The sequence below is a fragment of the Syzygium oleosum genome, unplaced genomic scaffold (assembly GCF_021117445.2).
Source record: "Syzygium oleosum isolate NSW1041296 unplaced genomic scaffold, Sole_v2.1 Sole_v2.11, whole genome shotgun sequence".
Classification (NCBI taxonomy): Eukaryota; Viridiplantae; Streptophyta; class Magnoliopsida; order Myrtales; family Myrtaceae; genus Syzygium; species Syzygium oleosum.
The window spans coordinates 8,941,574-8,957,724 of record NW_026607495.1 but is presented as its reverse complement, the minus strand read 5'-3'; the positions used below and the strand labels follow the sequence as shown (position 1 = coordinate 8,957,724).

At 39.5% G+C, this 16,151-nt stretch overlaps 1 protein-coding gene and 1 non-coding gene across 2 annotated transcripts in view; one reads left to right on the top strand and one right to left on the bottom strand.

Moving 5' to 3' along the window:
- LOC115661699 (disease resistance protein RPV1-like) overlaps nt 1-16,151 on the bottom strand; it is a 69,641-nt gene that overhangs the window by 21,762 nt on the left and 31,728 nt on the right. The gene's annotated exons all lie outside the window — the stretch shown is intronic.
- On the top strand, nt 3,757-3,863 carry LOC115661701 (small nucleolar RNA R71). Its single transcript, XR_004003125.1, has one exon. It is a non-coding gene; the product is annotated as a small nucleolar RNA R71 (small nucleolar RNA).

The window sequence follows — 16,151 nt, the reverse complement described above, 5'->3', positions numbered from 1 at the left end:
GTTGTTTAAAGGCATCTCATTTTTCCTAGAAATATTTCCAGTTCTCTGACACCGATCACATGAAGCTACATAGAAGTATGCATCTTTAAATAGTGTTGGCCAATAAAATCTAGATTGTAAAATCTTAGCTGCAGTTTTGATGGCACCAAAATGACCACCTGCCTCTCTATCATGACAATGATGTAGAATATTTGCCCTCTCTTCGTCTGGAACACATCTCCTTATGGCCTGGTCTGCACATACTTTAAAACGAAAAGGTTCTTCCCAAAAATAATTTTTAACATCAGAAAAGAATTTTTTCTTCTGTTGATATGACAATTCAGGAGGAAGAATATTATTTACCAAATAATTCACAAAATCAGCGTACCAAGGAATTTTTGTGGATTTGATGGAAAAAATTTTCTCATCAGGGAATTCTTCCATAATTGGACTTACCTCTTCCTTTAAATTCAGAATTCTTGACAAGTGATCTGCAACTAGATTTTCAGTCCCCTTCTTATCTTTGATTTTCAAATCAAATTCTTGCAGCAATAGAATCCACCTGTTTAAACGTGGTTTTGATTCTTTCTTTTCAAGCAGATACTTAAGAGTAGAGTGGTCAGAATAAATTATAACTTTTGAGCCAATTAAATAAGAACAAAATTTATCAAAAGCAAAAACTACTGCCAAAAGTTCCTTTTCTGTTGTTGAATTATTCAATTGTGCACCTAACAAGGTTCGACTGGCATAGTAAATGGTTTGAAAAATTCCATTCTTCCTCTGTCCCAAAACAGCTCCCATTGCAGAATCTCTAGCATCACACATCAGCTCAAAAGGTAAATCCCATTCTGGTGTTGCCATGATAGGTGTTGATACTAACTTTTCCTTTAAAGTGTTAAAAGCCTGCACGCATTCATCAGTAAAATTAAATAGTGCATCTTTTACCAAAAGATTAGATAGGGGTTTAGTAATTTTTGAAAAATCTTTTATAAATCGCCTATAGAATCCTGCATGCCCCAAAAATCTTCTGACAAGTTTCACAAATGTTGGTGGAGGCAATTTTGCAATAACCTCCACTTTGGCTCGATCGACTTCTATTCCATTTCTAGAAATCTTATGCCTGAGCACTATTCCTTCCTGTACCACAAAATGACACTTCTCCCAATTTAAAACAAAGTTAGTCTCCTCACATCTTTGTAAGACCAAAGCCAAATTATTTAAACAAGAATCAAATGATGAGCCAAAAACGGAAAAAATCATCCATAAAAATCTCAATATATTTTTCAACCATATAAAAAAAAAATAGCCATCATGCATCTCTGAAAAGTAGCTAGTGCATTACAAAGACCAAAGGGCATTCTTCTAAAAGCAAAAGTACCATAGGGACAAGTGAAAGTAGTTTTTTCTTGATCTTCTGGTGCAATAGGGATCTGATTATACCCTGAATATCCATCAAGAAAGCAATAAAACTCATGACCTGCAAGTCTTTCCAACATCTGATCAATAAATGGTAAAGGAAAATGATCTTTTCTAGTGGCATCATTCAATTTTCTATAATCCATGCACACACGCCATCCAGTAACTGTCCTAGTAGGAATCAATTCATTATTGTCATTTTTCTGAACAGTCATACCTCTTTTCTTTGGCACAACTTGCACAGGACTTACCCAAGAACTATCAGAGATAGGATAGATGATCCCTGCATCAAGTAACTTAATTACCTCAGCTTTCACCACTTCTTGCATTTTCGGGTTCAAACGCCTCTGAGGTTGGATGGTGGGTTTATGTTGTTCCTCCTTCAAAATTTTGTGCATGCAAAGTGAAGGACTAATTCCCTTGATGTCAGCTATTTTCCATCCAATTGCACCTTTTTGCTCTCTCAACACTCTGAGCAATTTCTCCTCCATTATATCTGTCAAAGAAGAAGATATCATTACTGGTAAAGAAGAAATTCCATCTAAATAAGCATATTTCAAATGAGAGGGTAAGGGTTTGAGTTCAAGAATCGGAGGCTCTTCAATTGATGGCTTAAGCTTTGTTGTGTGTTGTCCCAACTCCTCAAATTTTGTTGCCTTATGCCTTGAATATGTTGGATTTGCCTCCATAAAATTTGCATACTCCGTTATCTCCTCATTCTCAATTTCTCTGTCTTTTGATTGAACCAGACATGCTTCAAGTGGGTCTTTAAAAATATTTTCTTGAAAACCATTATTCACCAACTTGTCAACTGTCTCAACTCTAAAACAAGAATTATCATCAGATGGATATTTCATTGCTTTAAAAACATTAAAAGAAATAAGATCATCTCGAACTCTAAGAATCAACTTCCCTTGTTGTACATCAATAAGAGTTCTTCCTGTTGCTAGAAAAGGACGACCTAAGATAAGCGGTACCTCAAAATCTTTCTCCATGTCAAGAACTATGAAATTTGCAGGAAAGATAAACTTGTCAACCTTTACCAATACATCTTCCACAATACCTCTCGGGTATTTAATTGATCGATCAATCAGTTAAAGCGACACTGTGGTTGCTTTTACTTCACCCAATCCTAATTTCCTGAAAACAGAAAAAGGCATCAAATTAATACTTGAACCTAAATCACACAATGCCTTTTCAAAGTAAAAATCCCCAATTGTGCAAGGAATTGTAAAACTCCATGGATCTTTTAACTTCGGAGGTAATTTATTTTGTAGGATGGCTGAACATTTCTCATTCAACTTCACAGTTTCATAATCCTCTAGCTTCCTTTTGTTTGCCCAAATCTCTTTCAAAAATTTTGCATAGCTAGGCATTTGCGCTAAAGCATCTGCAAAAGGAATATTAATGTGCAATTTTTTAAAAACATCAAGAAATTTAAAAAATTGCTTATCTATTTTGTGCTGCTGGAGTCGCTGAAGGAATGGAACTGGCGGCACGTATGGCTTGGGATTATCTGGAAAAAGTTTGCTCTTGCCTATCTCCTTTGGTTGTTTCTTGACCTCTTCTTTTTTGTCTCTAGAAATCTTTTGTTCAGCATCTTCTTCACCCACTTGTTTACCACTTCTCAGGGTTATAGCTTTTACATTTTCAATTGGATTTTTCTTTGTGTTGCTAGGCAAAGAACCATGTTGTCTCCCCGACATCATATTTGCTAACTGTCCCGCTTGCATCTCCAGATTTCTGATTGAAGCCTCTTGGTTCTGAAATCTCACATCTGTGCTCTTGATGAAGTCCTGAGTAGTGTTAGCAAGTTTTGTGACTATATCTTCCAAATTGGACTTTGTTTCTTATGGTTGTTTGAATCCCGATGGTTGACTCGTCACATTCTGATTACTCTATGAAAAATTTGGATGATTGTGCCATCCCGAATTGTACGTGTTGGAGTAGGGATCATTCTGTGATCCGTTAAAATTCTCAACAAAGTTAGCATTTTCATTAGGTTGTGCAAAAGTGTTACCTACCTGACATTCTGTGCTAACATATCCTCCACCGCAAAAATCGCATGTCATATTCTGAATTTTCATGCCTGAAACACTCATATTATCTATCCTTTTGTTGAGTGCTTCAATTTGCGCAGCAATTGCCGTGAAAGCATCTACCTCATGAACTCCGCTAGCTTTTCGCACTGGTATCCTCTCAGTAGGCCACTGATAACTATTGGATGCCATCTCCTCTAATAAGTTGTAGGCTTCTTCTGGTGTTTTATTATTCAGAGTTCCCCCTGCAGCTGCATCAATCATAGAACGGAGATTTGTACTACACCCATTATAAAAAGTTTGTACCTGCATCTATACGGGTAGTCCATGATGTGGGCATCTCCTAAGAAACTCCTTGAATCTTTCCCATGCTTCATACAATGATTCATTATCCATATGCATACAATTAGTAATATCGTTACGCATTTTTGTAGACTTTGCAGGTGGAAAGAACTTACCAAGAAATTTTTGGGCCATATCATTCCATGTAGTGATCAATCCTGCAGGAAGAGAAGAGAGCCAACTTTTAGCTTTATCTCTAAGAGAGAATGGAAATAATCTCAATCTAACAGCATCATCTGAAACTCCATTATATTTAATTGTGTCACAGATTTCAAGAAAAGCATCTATGTGAGCATTTGGATCATCGCTTGGTAGCCCACTAAATTGCACTGATTGTTGAAGCATCTGAATCAGTGATGGCTTGATCTCAAAGTTGTTTGCTTGAATTACAGGACTCCTGATGCTTGATGTGGTGCCCTCAACTGTTGGTGCAGCATAATCTTTCAAGAGTCTACGTTGATTTCTACCATTACCAACTCCCTTCATCTTTTTAGTGTGATTTCTCTGTTCTTTTAGTCGCCTTTTAAATGTCCGTTCGATTTCTGGATCAAACTCAGCAAGTTTTCCTTGTTGGCTACATGTCATACACCAATGTATACTCTGAAAAAAATAAGATAAAAGCTAGATTAAACTTATAATTATCCGGTATCAATATTAATTGGTATTAAATAAACAATCCCCGGCAACGTCGCCAAAAACTTGCTCGTAAAATTCTGCACGTGTCAACGAACGTGTTGAACAAGTAATACAATGATGAGAAGAGTATCATTCCATAGAGATTGATGATAATAAACCAATTAAATATTAAAAATAGACTAATTCTAAAATTTATCTAACAGATCAAAATAGAATTGAGAATAAATAAAAATTGACAATTTTTAAAAAACGAAATTTTAGAAACTAAAGGCAGATAATCAATCAGATAAAATATATTAGAGCATCCGATTTCACCATAACCACTAGATATGAATTTTAGATCTTATGCATACAAGAATAATATCAAACATGTGATAGCGAAATTTCCTAGTCTATTTACTATCCTATCTCTAGGTATAACAAACCTACTCAGTTTATCAATTCACTATATCTCTATGTGAATTTAAATAAACATAAGTGTATTAAAATCTGTGAATATTCCCGGTTTATAATGAATCTTTTGGACCACCTTATCACCGAAAGCTACACAAATAACATGGTATATTTCTATACACATTTAATTCATGGTTTTATATTATAAGGAGCAATTGCATATTATCACTTTTCAATCTCAAATATGCACATCAAATCATTCAAGTGGTGGCCAGTCACTTAAAGGCAATAAGCACAATAATATATAACTCACATGAATGAAATCACTTGCCAAACATAAAAAGTATGAAATTCATATCATCGTGGTTAGGCTACATCGTAGCTCTAACAAAGAAAATTAGAACATAATAGAGGAAGAAACAAAAATATAAATTAAACCAAACATCTTGAATGAAAGAACAATAATTCTGTCACCACTTTTGTCTTCTTTTCAAAATACTTGAAAAACTCCTAGAACATTGAAAACAAAAACGATCTAAAAAAAAAAACTCGTGGTTCCCCCAAATTATCCTATTTATATGATAACATCCAAGACTCCTCTCACAAAGCAATTGCTTCTTTTTCGCATAAAATTAGGGAATAAATCGCAGAATTCCCAATGTGATATCCACCTTCTAACTCTTCTCTGGGTAGAACATTCCTTTCCTTCTTTTTGCCATATTTTCCTTATTTTCTCCATATCTCAATATTCTGCATAAACAAGGAAAAATTAAGTAAATAAAAGGAAATCCAAATATATTCTAAAAAAAATTGCATTATTTATTGCCTAAAGTAGATAAAATAACTCTATGTTTATAGAGTTATCAAGGGCTGACCAAAGTGACCTCGCTGATCACTATCCCCGACAATGAGCACGATATCTATGGCACATTGGACGAATTGGAGCTATTCACAGACACTTCGCAGGTCCTCTCTTGGATAAACTTGGAGATGATAATATTCATGCACTTTATAGGTTGAAGTTGCACCTAATCATCTTTGTGGTTTCAGATAGGACATCAATGCTGTGGAAGATCTTCCTGGCTGTATGAAGTTGTGCTTCTTAGCTCTCAACCACAGCATGAACGAATATAGCTTATGGCACTCTTGAGGAGACCGGGAAAAGTGTCATCCTAACCGGTATTAAGCAAAGAACTTCGGTACTCAGACATTATATTAATTGACCATGTACACGTCCGAGTTTTAGGAATTCCCTACCTAATGTGGAAACTGTGTTTCTAGTGTTTCATACTGGTATTATTTGTGCAAAGCCTTCTTGCAAGAAGCAAAATGGAGTAACAACAGGAATCCCAAGAGGTAAAGAGTACTTGAACAATGGGGGATATCATTATCGGGGCATGTAATATTGACTCATGCCCAAGTTTTATCAAGCCCAAGCATGAGAAAGGAGGAACTAGAATCACTAGAAGATTTACAATGGTCTCTTGCAGTTGCCGTCTATGATTTCCGTCTTGCCAATGATCTCGCCACCTCATCGGCAGTCAGTGCGCAATTTTTCGGCTCTCTCCAGTCCTATTTTTCTTGTGCCACATTTGACCTTAAACAAGTCAAATTGAACTCCATGTATTGGGCTTCGCAAGTTCAAAATAGCCTCTTCTGAAACAATTGTCAAAGCTATGATCCTAATAGGATGAGCTAGACAGGGGAGAGAACGAATTTAATCGTGTTACATGAAAGAAATGGGGGTCTTCTAGTCAAAGGCTCGCAAGTACGTTATAGAACTGACCTGAAATCCCTATTTTTTATATTAAGGAAAGAACTATTATTTCTAAGCTCGTACAGATATGAAGCTCATCCTAATATAAGGTTTTGATGATTTAAGGACATGTAATTTTAAGGCATCACAAGCCTCGACCCAAACTGTTAACCAGATCCCAGTTTAGCTCATGACATTGCCTAAGGAATGGAAGCATGAAATTAAATTGCTGCTGCTTTGCAATGAGTCCTTGGTAAAAAAAAATTTAAACAGCCTGGTCTTGGTCATAGTCCTTTCTCACTACAGGAAGCTAATAACAGAGCCTTCCCTCTCATGAACAAGATTTAATCCACCATTACCACTGCTCCAGTCCTCCTCACATCTTTGAAATCCCAGAAAAGATAACAAGGACTCATAGAGGCACTTGTAATCCGCCATTGGCAATGTGATGATGCACGAAAGGGCAAGACCAAGATCTGGCTAAAACCGCCACTATCACGGCATCATTCTTAGATTGTGTCTCAACTCTCAATCTCATGTCTTCGCCGATGATTTAGAGTGGGTATGAGTCCTGCATCTTCAGTGATAATTTAGAGCGCTAGATCCATTCTTTAATGAGGAAAGATTGATGCTGTGAATAGATTACCATCAAATGAGGTTTGTGGACCACGCACTCTAATCTCCGACGAAAGCTAGATGTGGAGTTGAACTGAGGTCATCATTGTTCTTTCATAATCAGTTGGCTAAGTCACAGGAACTTCTGCATAAACAGAGGTCAAAGGAACATGTATTGCCAATCTAGCTTGGCTTCACTAGATGAATCACTACTTGCTGCAATGATAGCCACTGAATCATTACTAGATGAATCATTACTGCATGAAGGGTAGCAATTATCAGTGCCCCAATTATGAGAGCCTATTTGTGCCATTATACTGAGGACTGGAAAAATAGAGAAACAGAATGATTATCATTTGTGCCTTTAGGATACGTTTAGCAACTATTCTGTTTCCGGAAATAATTTTTGTTCAGAAATGATTCTTTTTAATTCCGTACTCGGGAACAATTTCTAAGCATTTGAAGGTGTTTGGTAACTCTCCAAAATTTCTATTCTTGGAATAGAAAAAGAACAGAAATACGTTTGGTAACTGCACAAAATTTCTTTTTATTAATAATATTTTAAATATTTTAATATTTTTTTTTCTTCTTCTTTCCCTTCCTTGGCCATGGCCAGGTTGCCGGCACCGGCGATCGGCCATAGGACAGGGCTGGAGAGGGCAGCACTCGCCCGAGCTGCCCTCGCCGGATCTGGTGAGGGCTGCGACGACCCTCGCCAGATCCGGTGAGGGCGGCGGCGGCGACCCTCGCTAGATCCGACAAGGGCGGCTAGCGGAGGGCCGTCGAGGGTCACCCTCGCCAGATCCGGCGAGGACCGCCCTTGCCCAAGTCGCAAGCTGCCCTTGCTAGCCCTGGCCTGTGGCCGGTGGCCGATGACCGGCCACCACCCATAGGCCAGGAAGAAGAAGAAGAAAAAAAAATTTGCTTTTCCATTTTTTTATTCTTGTTCTTAGAATTAAGAAGCAACTTTTTTTTCTTTTTGATTCTGTTTCAAAACTGATTCTGGGAACAAAAAATTTACCAAACGGATTTCTGTTCCAAAACTGATTCTGGGAATAAAAGAATATAAATAGTTACTGTTTGGCCGGTTGTCAAACGCGCCCTTAGTGTTTTTTTGTCTGGTTCTATCATTTTTCTATGTTACAAACCACTGTGTGTACTATGTGCTGTGCGCAGGTTTCGAAACCCTACTTTCTTGCTCACGCGTCCCCATCTCCAACTCCCTTTGAGGAGGTGGGCTCCCTTCCCAAGTGGGAAGGGTGGCCACTGGGGCAACCCCCGTGGTTAAGGGCTTGGTGTTTTTGTTTTTTTTTTGGTCGAAAAGGGCTTAGTGTTAGAGTGGTGAACAGTGAGTTAGGTTCGGTGAAGATAAGAGATGGGCTTAGGGCTTGATATGGCTTTAATAGAAATTGGGCTTTACAGGGTTACGTAGAAAATGAGCTTTGTAAGTTAATAATAAAAAATGGGCTTGATGTAATAAAGCCCAACTTGTGTCCGTGGCCAAGCCCTGTAAAGTCCAATTGGAGTCCACATATTCGGTAGGCCCAGCCCAGTCCTCATTTACCAGAAATAACAAATAATAAAATAACAAAATAATAAAAAAATAGAAAATGGTTAGAAAATAGGCCTTGTTTAGATTGTTAGATCTTACTATTAGATTTAGTTTAGTTTCCTTAAGCTAGGATACATATTGTTTGGAAAAATTTTATGGTTTTCTTTAGTTGAGTATGGGTTTAAGTAAATTAGCTTCCTTAGAAAAAAAAATTGGATTTAATTTGATTTTAGCTCATGGGGTTGCTGTCATGGGCTTAATACCGAGGCTATATAATATTCTTTACCCGACATTGTATTGGGTTACTTTACCACATTTATTTCTTATTCATTATTCATTACTATTCTTGATATGTTTGTTGTGATTGCTTTTATACCATTTTTGTGTTGTGATTCTTTTTTTTAGTTGAGTGGTTAGGTTTCATTCTAGGATAAAAATAAACATCAAAACATCTTAGCGGACGAGAATTTTAGGACACATTATTGAATACAAGACCGTAACAAATAATCAAATTTAGGGGCATAATTAGATGATTAGTATAACAAAGTCTCTTTACTTAGATTTCTAGTTGCGTAGGAAGTGAGATTTATCCTAATATCTCACTTAACTCATAGTCGGCCCCAATAGGCTAGTGACAACTCCCTCGCATGATAGAACCTTCTTAGGTTAATTAATTAAAATGATTCCTCCAACATTGTGCGAGGTTAGGATTTGGGAGAATCCACACCTGTTGGTCCTCAACTCGTCGTTACCTCTTAAACCCGTCTCTGCCCTGTTGGGATGGTTGCGACAAATTACAGGTTTGTGTTGCTTTGTGTTAAGAGACTGTGTCCTCTGTGTAGGAGGATGGCTGTTTCATTTCCTCTATATTTCACTACAAAAAAACATGAATTTTGCGATGGGGAATTTTTTGTCGCAAATTTGCGACGGAATTCTAAATCCGTTGCAAAATTTGCGACGGAAAATAATTCCGTCGCAAAATTTGTCGCAAATTTGCGACGTATTATTTTCCGTCGCTAATTTCGTCGCAAATTATTTTCCGTGGTAAAATTCGTCGCAAATTTGCGACGGAAAGTTGGTCGTCGCTAATTCCGTCGCAAATTAGCGACGACTAGTTTTCCGTCGCAAATTTGCGACGACTTTAGCGACGGATTTATTTTCCGTCGCTAATTTGTGCAACAAAATTTACCCTTTTGTGACGAAAGTAGCGACGAATATTTTATCCGTCGCAATTTGCGACGAAAACGGATTCGTCGCTAATTTCTCGTCATATGCACCCCACTCGTCAATTTCTCTCTCTCAGTACTGATTCCTCACATCGCCCGCTTTTCTCCCGCCTTCTCCCTCTTTCGTTTCTCTCAATAATCCGTGCGCGGAGAAATCAATCTCAGTAAAGCTTTTCCACCGGTAAGTATCGTAGATAATTTCATGACTAAACATGCGACTAATACGGTCCTGTCATTTCTATTCATCGCTGGATGTGAAATTTTTTTTTATTGATGTTTTTTTCCTGTTTTTTGTTCTAACTTGGTGGCCGGTCGCCGGACCGGCGAGACCTCGCCGGCCATGGGGGGAGGCCGAGCGGCCTCTGTCACGCCCTGAACCCCCATCGAGCTCGCGACATCCCACTCTGGTCGAATATTTGCGACGTCCCAGGAACGTCGCCGACCCAACCCAAACATCAGAGCCACATGCGGAAGCGAATATAAAAACCTCGGACAGAAAGATGACGACGACGGGGTATAACACCATGAGAATCAAACAACAACATCTTCATACAGCACCAAATATACAAGCTACATATTACAGACATAAATACAGACGAATATCCTCCGCCACCGTTTTAACAAAAGTTCAGGGCTTTGGTTAACTTAACTTCACTATTGATCGATCTATTCTGCGTAACCCCTAAAATACCCTAGGGGAAAACTACTGGTCGCCCTCTTCCAATCTGCTCTTGAGGATCACCTGCAGCTCCACTAGGCACCATGGGCGGCTCTTCAAACTCCAAAAAGAGGAAGCAGGCTCCCTGGGTTTACGACTGGGGGTCTGAAAGTGGTGGTTATACAATCATGAGACGAATCTCAATAAGTGCACAACCCCAAACCCCACGTAGGCACTCACGTACCGTCAGACAGAACACGCATCTCACACAACGATAAATCAATGTAACAATCACACACGAACCTACCTGGAACCCATCATGCACGTTCCTGCATGCTAGACCATAATACAGCCAGTACATCACAGCAAGGAATCACAGATGCGCGCGTGCCTCAATTATAAGACAGAAACCACTTGGGCACGTCCCATACCGTGCCTAGCAGTTTCTACCCCATAATTAAGCATCACATCACGCGATACAAACACACTCGCACACTAACTCACACCACGCGTCACTTTCTCAAACCTCGCACCTCAAGCCAATTCCCACTCATTCTCAACTCTTCCACCACTACCGCGCCCGCGTAAAACGCATCAGGCCAACGGTCTTCTGACCTCGTCAGGCATCGTCACCCCGTCGGGCCGGGCATCGTCACCTCGTCAGGGATGGCATCATCCCGCGTAAACGAACACGCCTCAGGACGGAATCCTACCTCTCCCTTTCCTTAATTACCGTGCCCGCGTAAAACGCATCAGGCCAACGGTCTTCTGACCTCGTCAGGCATCGACACCCCGTCGGGCCGGGCATCGTCACCTCGTCAGGGACGGCATCGTCCCGCGTAAACGTACACGCCTCAGGACGGACCTTTTCCCAACCAATCCTACACATCCGTACCTTCGTTCCACTCATACCACACGTACCACACGGCCACTCAAACGCGCTATCACACACAATCTCACACCTCCCACACACATCACAAATGCACACGTTCTCGCCACACGAATACACCACTCCATCACACGTACTTGGCACGCGCATCCAATGCACAATCACATCACCACGCCTCACGGCCACACACATACAGCACACAATCAACCCACAATCAACCCGAAATGCATTTCCGCACCAGTCAACGATCACAAATAATGCAATTATCAGAATAAACCCAATCATGCCGTAACAATTCCAATCAATCACACAATTAATCCCCGATTAATCCACAACATCACAGCCCTAACTCAGGCTCCTAAACCTCGAAATTCATCGTCCAAATCAGTCCACAACCATGCAAACAACCAGCCACTAACTCAGTCCGAGAGAGAGAAAAACCTGGAATATACAAAATCGGTTCCAAACTAGGCAGTTGCACAGTGACAGAAATCCATTTGAAATAAATGGTAAATCAATTCCAAGAATTATGAAATTTGGATATGTTGTACAAAACATCTCGAGGAACATTTTCCGTGCAGAACTAGAAACCCAGTTCTAACCGTAACCACCTCGTTTTGACACTCAAAGTCGAACAAAATCCGATTCGCTCGGACAGCCCCTCAGGCCATCAAAATACAACTCATTCAGTATCCAAATCATTTTGGAAAGTCTTGAAATTTTTATATGTTATAGCCACAAATGTCCCCAACAATTTTTGTGAAGGAAGTATTTTGAAAATAGACCTGGAAAAATTTATCAAAATTCGAACAGACCAGAAGGTCGGGTGAACAGTAAATCGGGCAGTTTTGTTTCGGTCCAAAGATGGACTTTCGAATGGCCTCAAATGATTTCCAAAAATTCCCAAATTAAAGTATGTTATACTTCAAGATGTTGGGAAAAACTTTCATGAAGAAAAATTCCTCAAATTCGGGCCACACAAGTCACAATAAAAATAGCAAAATCTGGCGACGCAGCAGCAGCCTAGCCGGAAATCAGTCAACACGCACCACCGAGCAAACCAGCCACTAAATTCACCCTAAACCGAGCCCTAAACCAGCCTAACAATACCCGAGGTCCTAGGCAACATTTGGGGAGGTCACTTACTTTGAAAAGGCGGACAAACGGGCTGGACAAGGGGCTGGAACAGCCGGCCCAGCAGCTCCGGCGATGGCGAGCTCACGATTGGCGAAGGGAGAATCGGCAAAGAAGAGAAATTGTGGAGAGAGAGAGGAAGGGGAGTTCTGGTTGGGGGAGTGGCCGAATGAGGAGGTGAAGGGGAGAGAGAAAGTTAATATTGGTCAAAAAAGTGGGCTGGTGGGGGACACGTGTCGCCGATCCGGGAGATTTGACTAAAACGCCCTTAATCCAACGGTCTTGGTTGATCTTATCCAAATAATTGAGGGGCATTTTGGTCTTTGGCCCCAATAATTGATCTGAATTATCCAAATAATTATCCCCAAAATTTTCCCAAAATTCGGAACTAAAAATGGCCTAGGGGCAAAATGGTCATTTTTTCGGTCCCGGGTCGAAATTCCAATTTTCGCCCGTACCAACCCCAAATGTGTGTGGCCAACATAATATGGTGTCGGAATCGCGAAAATAGCTTCTCAAGCCCTCGAAAATCGACTGCAAAGTCCTGGGGAATAAAATAATATTATTTTCACTTCCGAGCCAAAATTCCAATTTTTGACCGAACACACTCCAAATATGCGTGGCCACTCCAAAATGGCATCGGCCTCGAAAAATAACCTCATACGACTTCAGAATCAACGTCGGGGACCAGAGGGGCAAAATCGTAATTTTTCCGGTCCCGAACTAAAATCCATTTTTTTGCAGAAATGGGTGGCCCCAAGGTTGGACAAGCCAAAAACGTCATCGGCCGCTCAAAATTGTCACTTTCAAAATTCTAGATTCCCGGGCCCGAATTCCAAGAAATGACTAAAATCGAACAATCGCGACTTTAACTTATCTCTGGCTAACGGGTGGCTCATTAGGATTACGCGCTCTCGACCGTGACCGACACTAAGTCAAATCACGTTTAAGTTTGCTCAACCAAGGCGACCTCGATTGTCATGTAATTGCGAGGGTCTGTCGCTAGTTCCCTTCGGACACGATCAATCAAATAGACCGGTCTCTGTTGGTTCAAAACATTCCCTCGTCAATCCTTATGGTCGAAGGTCGAACCAAGGTTGAGTTCTTTGGTCGTGCGAACTCAGTCCCGTAATGGCCTTACCCCTACGGTTAGCATCCCGTGAATGCGCATTTCCGGGTGAGATCTCACTATAAGTGCATTGATCAATATTCATTTCCTAAATCCCGAGAAAAGGATCGAAAATTCAGAATGTTACAATTCTTCCCCCTAATAAAAATTTCGTCCTCGAAATATATATTGTATTTGCAGCATGGTTCAATGTAAATTGTATTTATTACTAGGATTTTCCAAATTTCAATGTATGGACTACCACCAAATGAGTTTGACCGTTTGTGCGATGAACAATTTGCAGCATGGTTCAAAACATATGTAAGTTGCCTATGGACCAAAACCAAGTTATTTAAATTTTATACATCATTTATTAAAATATATATTATTGACATTGCGTGTGTAACCTTAGGTTCACGGTAATCATGATGAACTTGGAGAGCAAGGATTGCTATATCATCTGTCATGGGGTCCACAGTTAAGAGTACGAAGTTGGCCAGCATATTTCATAAATGGATATAATTTTCACACTCAAGAATATGGAATGGGAAAAGCCACAATGAATAGTGGTGTGTGTGTTCGGTCATCCAATGGTGGCAGTTCAAAAGATGATTTTTATGGCTTGTTGGATGAAATCATAGAGATAGAGTACCCTGGACCTTTAATGATGCGGGTTGTGTTATTTAAGTGCAAGTGGTTCGACCTCGTCAAAGGAATGAAGGTGCATACGAAGTTTAATTTGGTTGAAATAAATCACAAGAAAAGGTATATGAAATATGAATAATTTGTCTTGGCACAATAAGCAATTCAAGTATGTTATACATCATATCCTAGTTTGAAACGTGACAAAGCTGATTGGTGGGCTGTATGTAAAATCAAAGCATGAAGAAAAATCGAGAAACACTGGAAGGATAGAGCCTATCAACAAGAGGAAGTTTGTAACACGGTTGAAACTGAGGAATATAACATTCCAACTTTACGAGATCCATGTGGAGTAATGATAGATGTGGATCCAACTGAAATTTGCGAATAAAATGTACAAGATGGTTCAGAATCTGATTTTGAGACAGATGATGAAGATGATGCTCATGAAAAAGATGAAGATGAAGATCAAGACAAAGACGAAGACGAAGACGAAGATTAAAATTTTTGTTACAAAACACTAATAATGTGTAATAATTATTGCGACAAGTGTTATTTTGGTTGTCATAATTATTATTATTGTTCTTCTTATTATTGTTATTGTTATTGTCATTATTGTTGTTGTTTTTATTGTTGTTATCGATTATTCTTATTAATTTAATTGATCGTCGGAAAATTTGTCGCTAAATGACGACAACTCAAATATTATTCGTGCGATGATATTTGCGATATTCTATTTTCCATTGGATTTGGATCGTTGCTAATTTCGTCGCTCATTTTACGACAATAACTTATTCGTGGCTACTGTTCATCGAAGATTTATCGCCGGAAGTGAAATTCACGGCAATTTTCCGAATCCGTCGCAAATTTGCGACAGATTCGAAAATGCCCTTTATTTTTGGAATACGAAATAAATCCGTCGGAAATTTGCGACGGAAAAATAATTCCGTTGCAAATTTGTGACGGACAATATGTTTCCGTCGCAATTTGCGATGGATTTTTTGTCTGTCGCAAAATTTTGGACGAAAAAAAATTACGTCCAAAATTTGCGACGGAAAAAACAATCCGTCGCAAAATTTTGGATGGCCAAAAAATTACGTCCAAAATTTTGCGACGGACAATATTTTTCCGTCGCAAATTTGCGACGGACCATAATTCCGTCGCAAATTTGCGACCGACAAAAAAATCCGTCGCAAATTTGCGACGGACGATATTGTTCTGTCGCAAAATTTTGAACGGACAAAAAATTACGTCCAAAATTTGCGACAGAGAAAAAATGTTCGTCGCAAATTTTGGACGGGAAAAAAATTCCCTCCCAAATTTGCGAAGGACCAATATTATCCGTCGCAAATTTGCGACGGACAAAATATCTGTCGCAAATTTGCGACGGCCAAAAAAATATCCGTCGCAAATTTTCAACGGACAAAAAAATGTCCGTCGCAAATTTGGGACGGGAAAAAAATTCCCTCCCAAATTTTCGATGGACAAATATTGTCCGTCGTGAATTTGCGACAGGAAAAAAATTCTCTCCCAAATTTGCGACGAACAAAAAAATCCGTCGCAAATTTGCGACGGATGAAAATATCGTCGCAAATTTGCGACGAGCAAAAAAATGTCGATCGCAAATTTGCAACGGACAAAAAATGTCGGTTGCAAATTTGGGATGGGAAAAAAGTCCCTCCCAAATTTGCGACGGACAAGAATATGTTCGTCGCAAATTTGCGACGGATTCGAAAATGCCCTTATTTTTTGGAATCCGTCGCAAA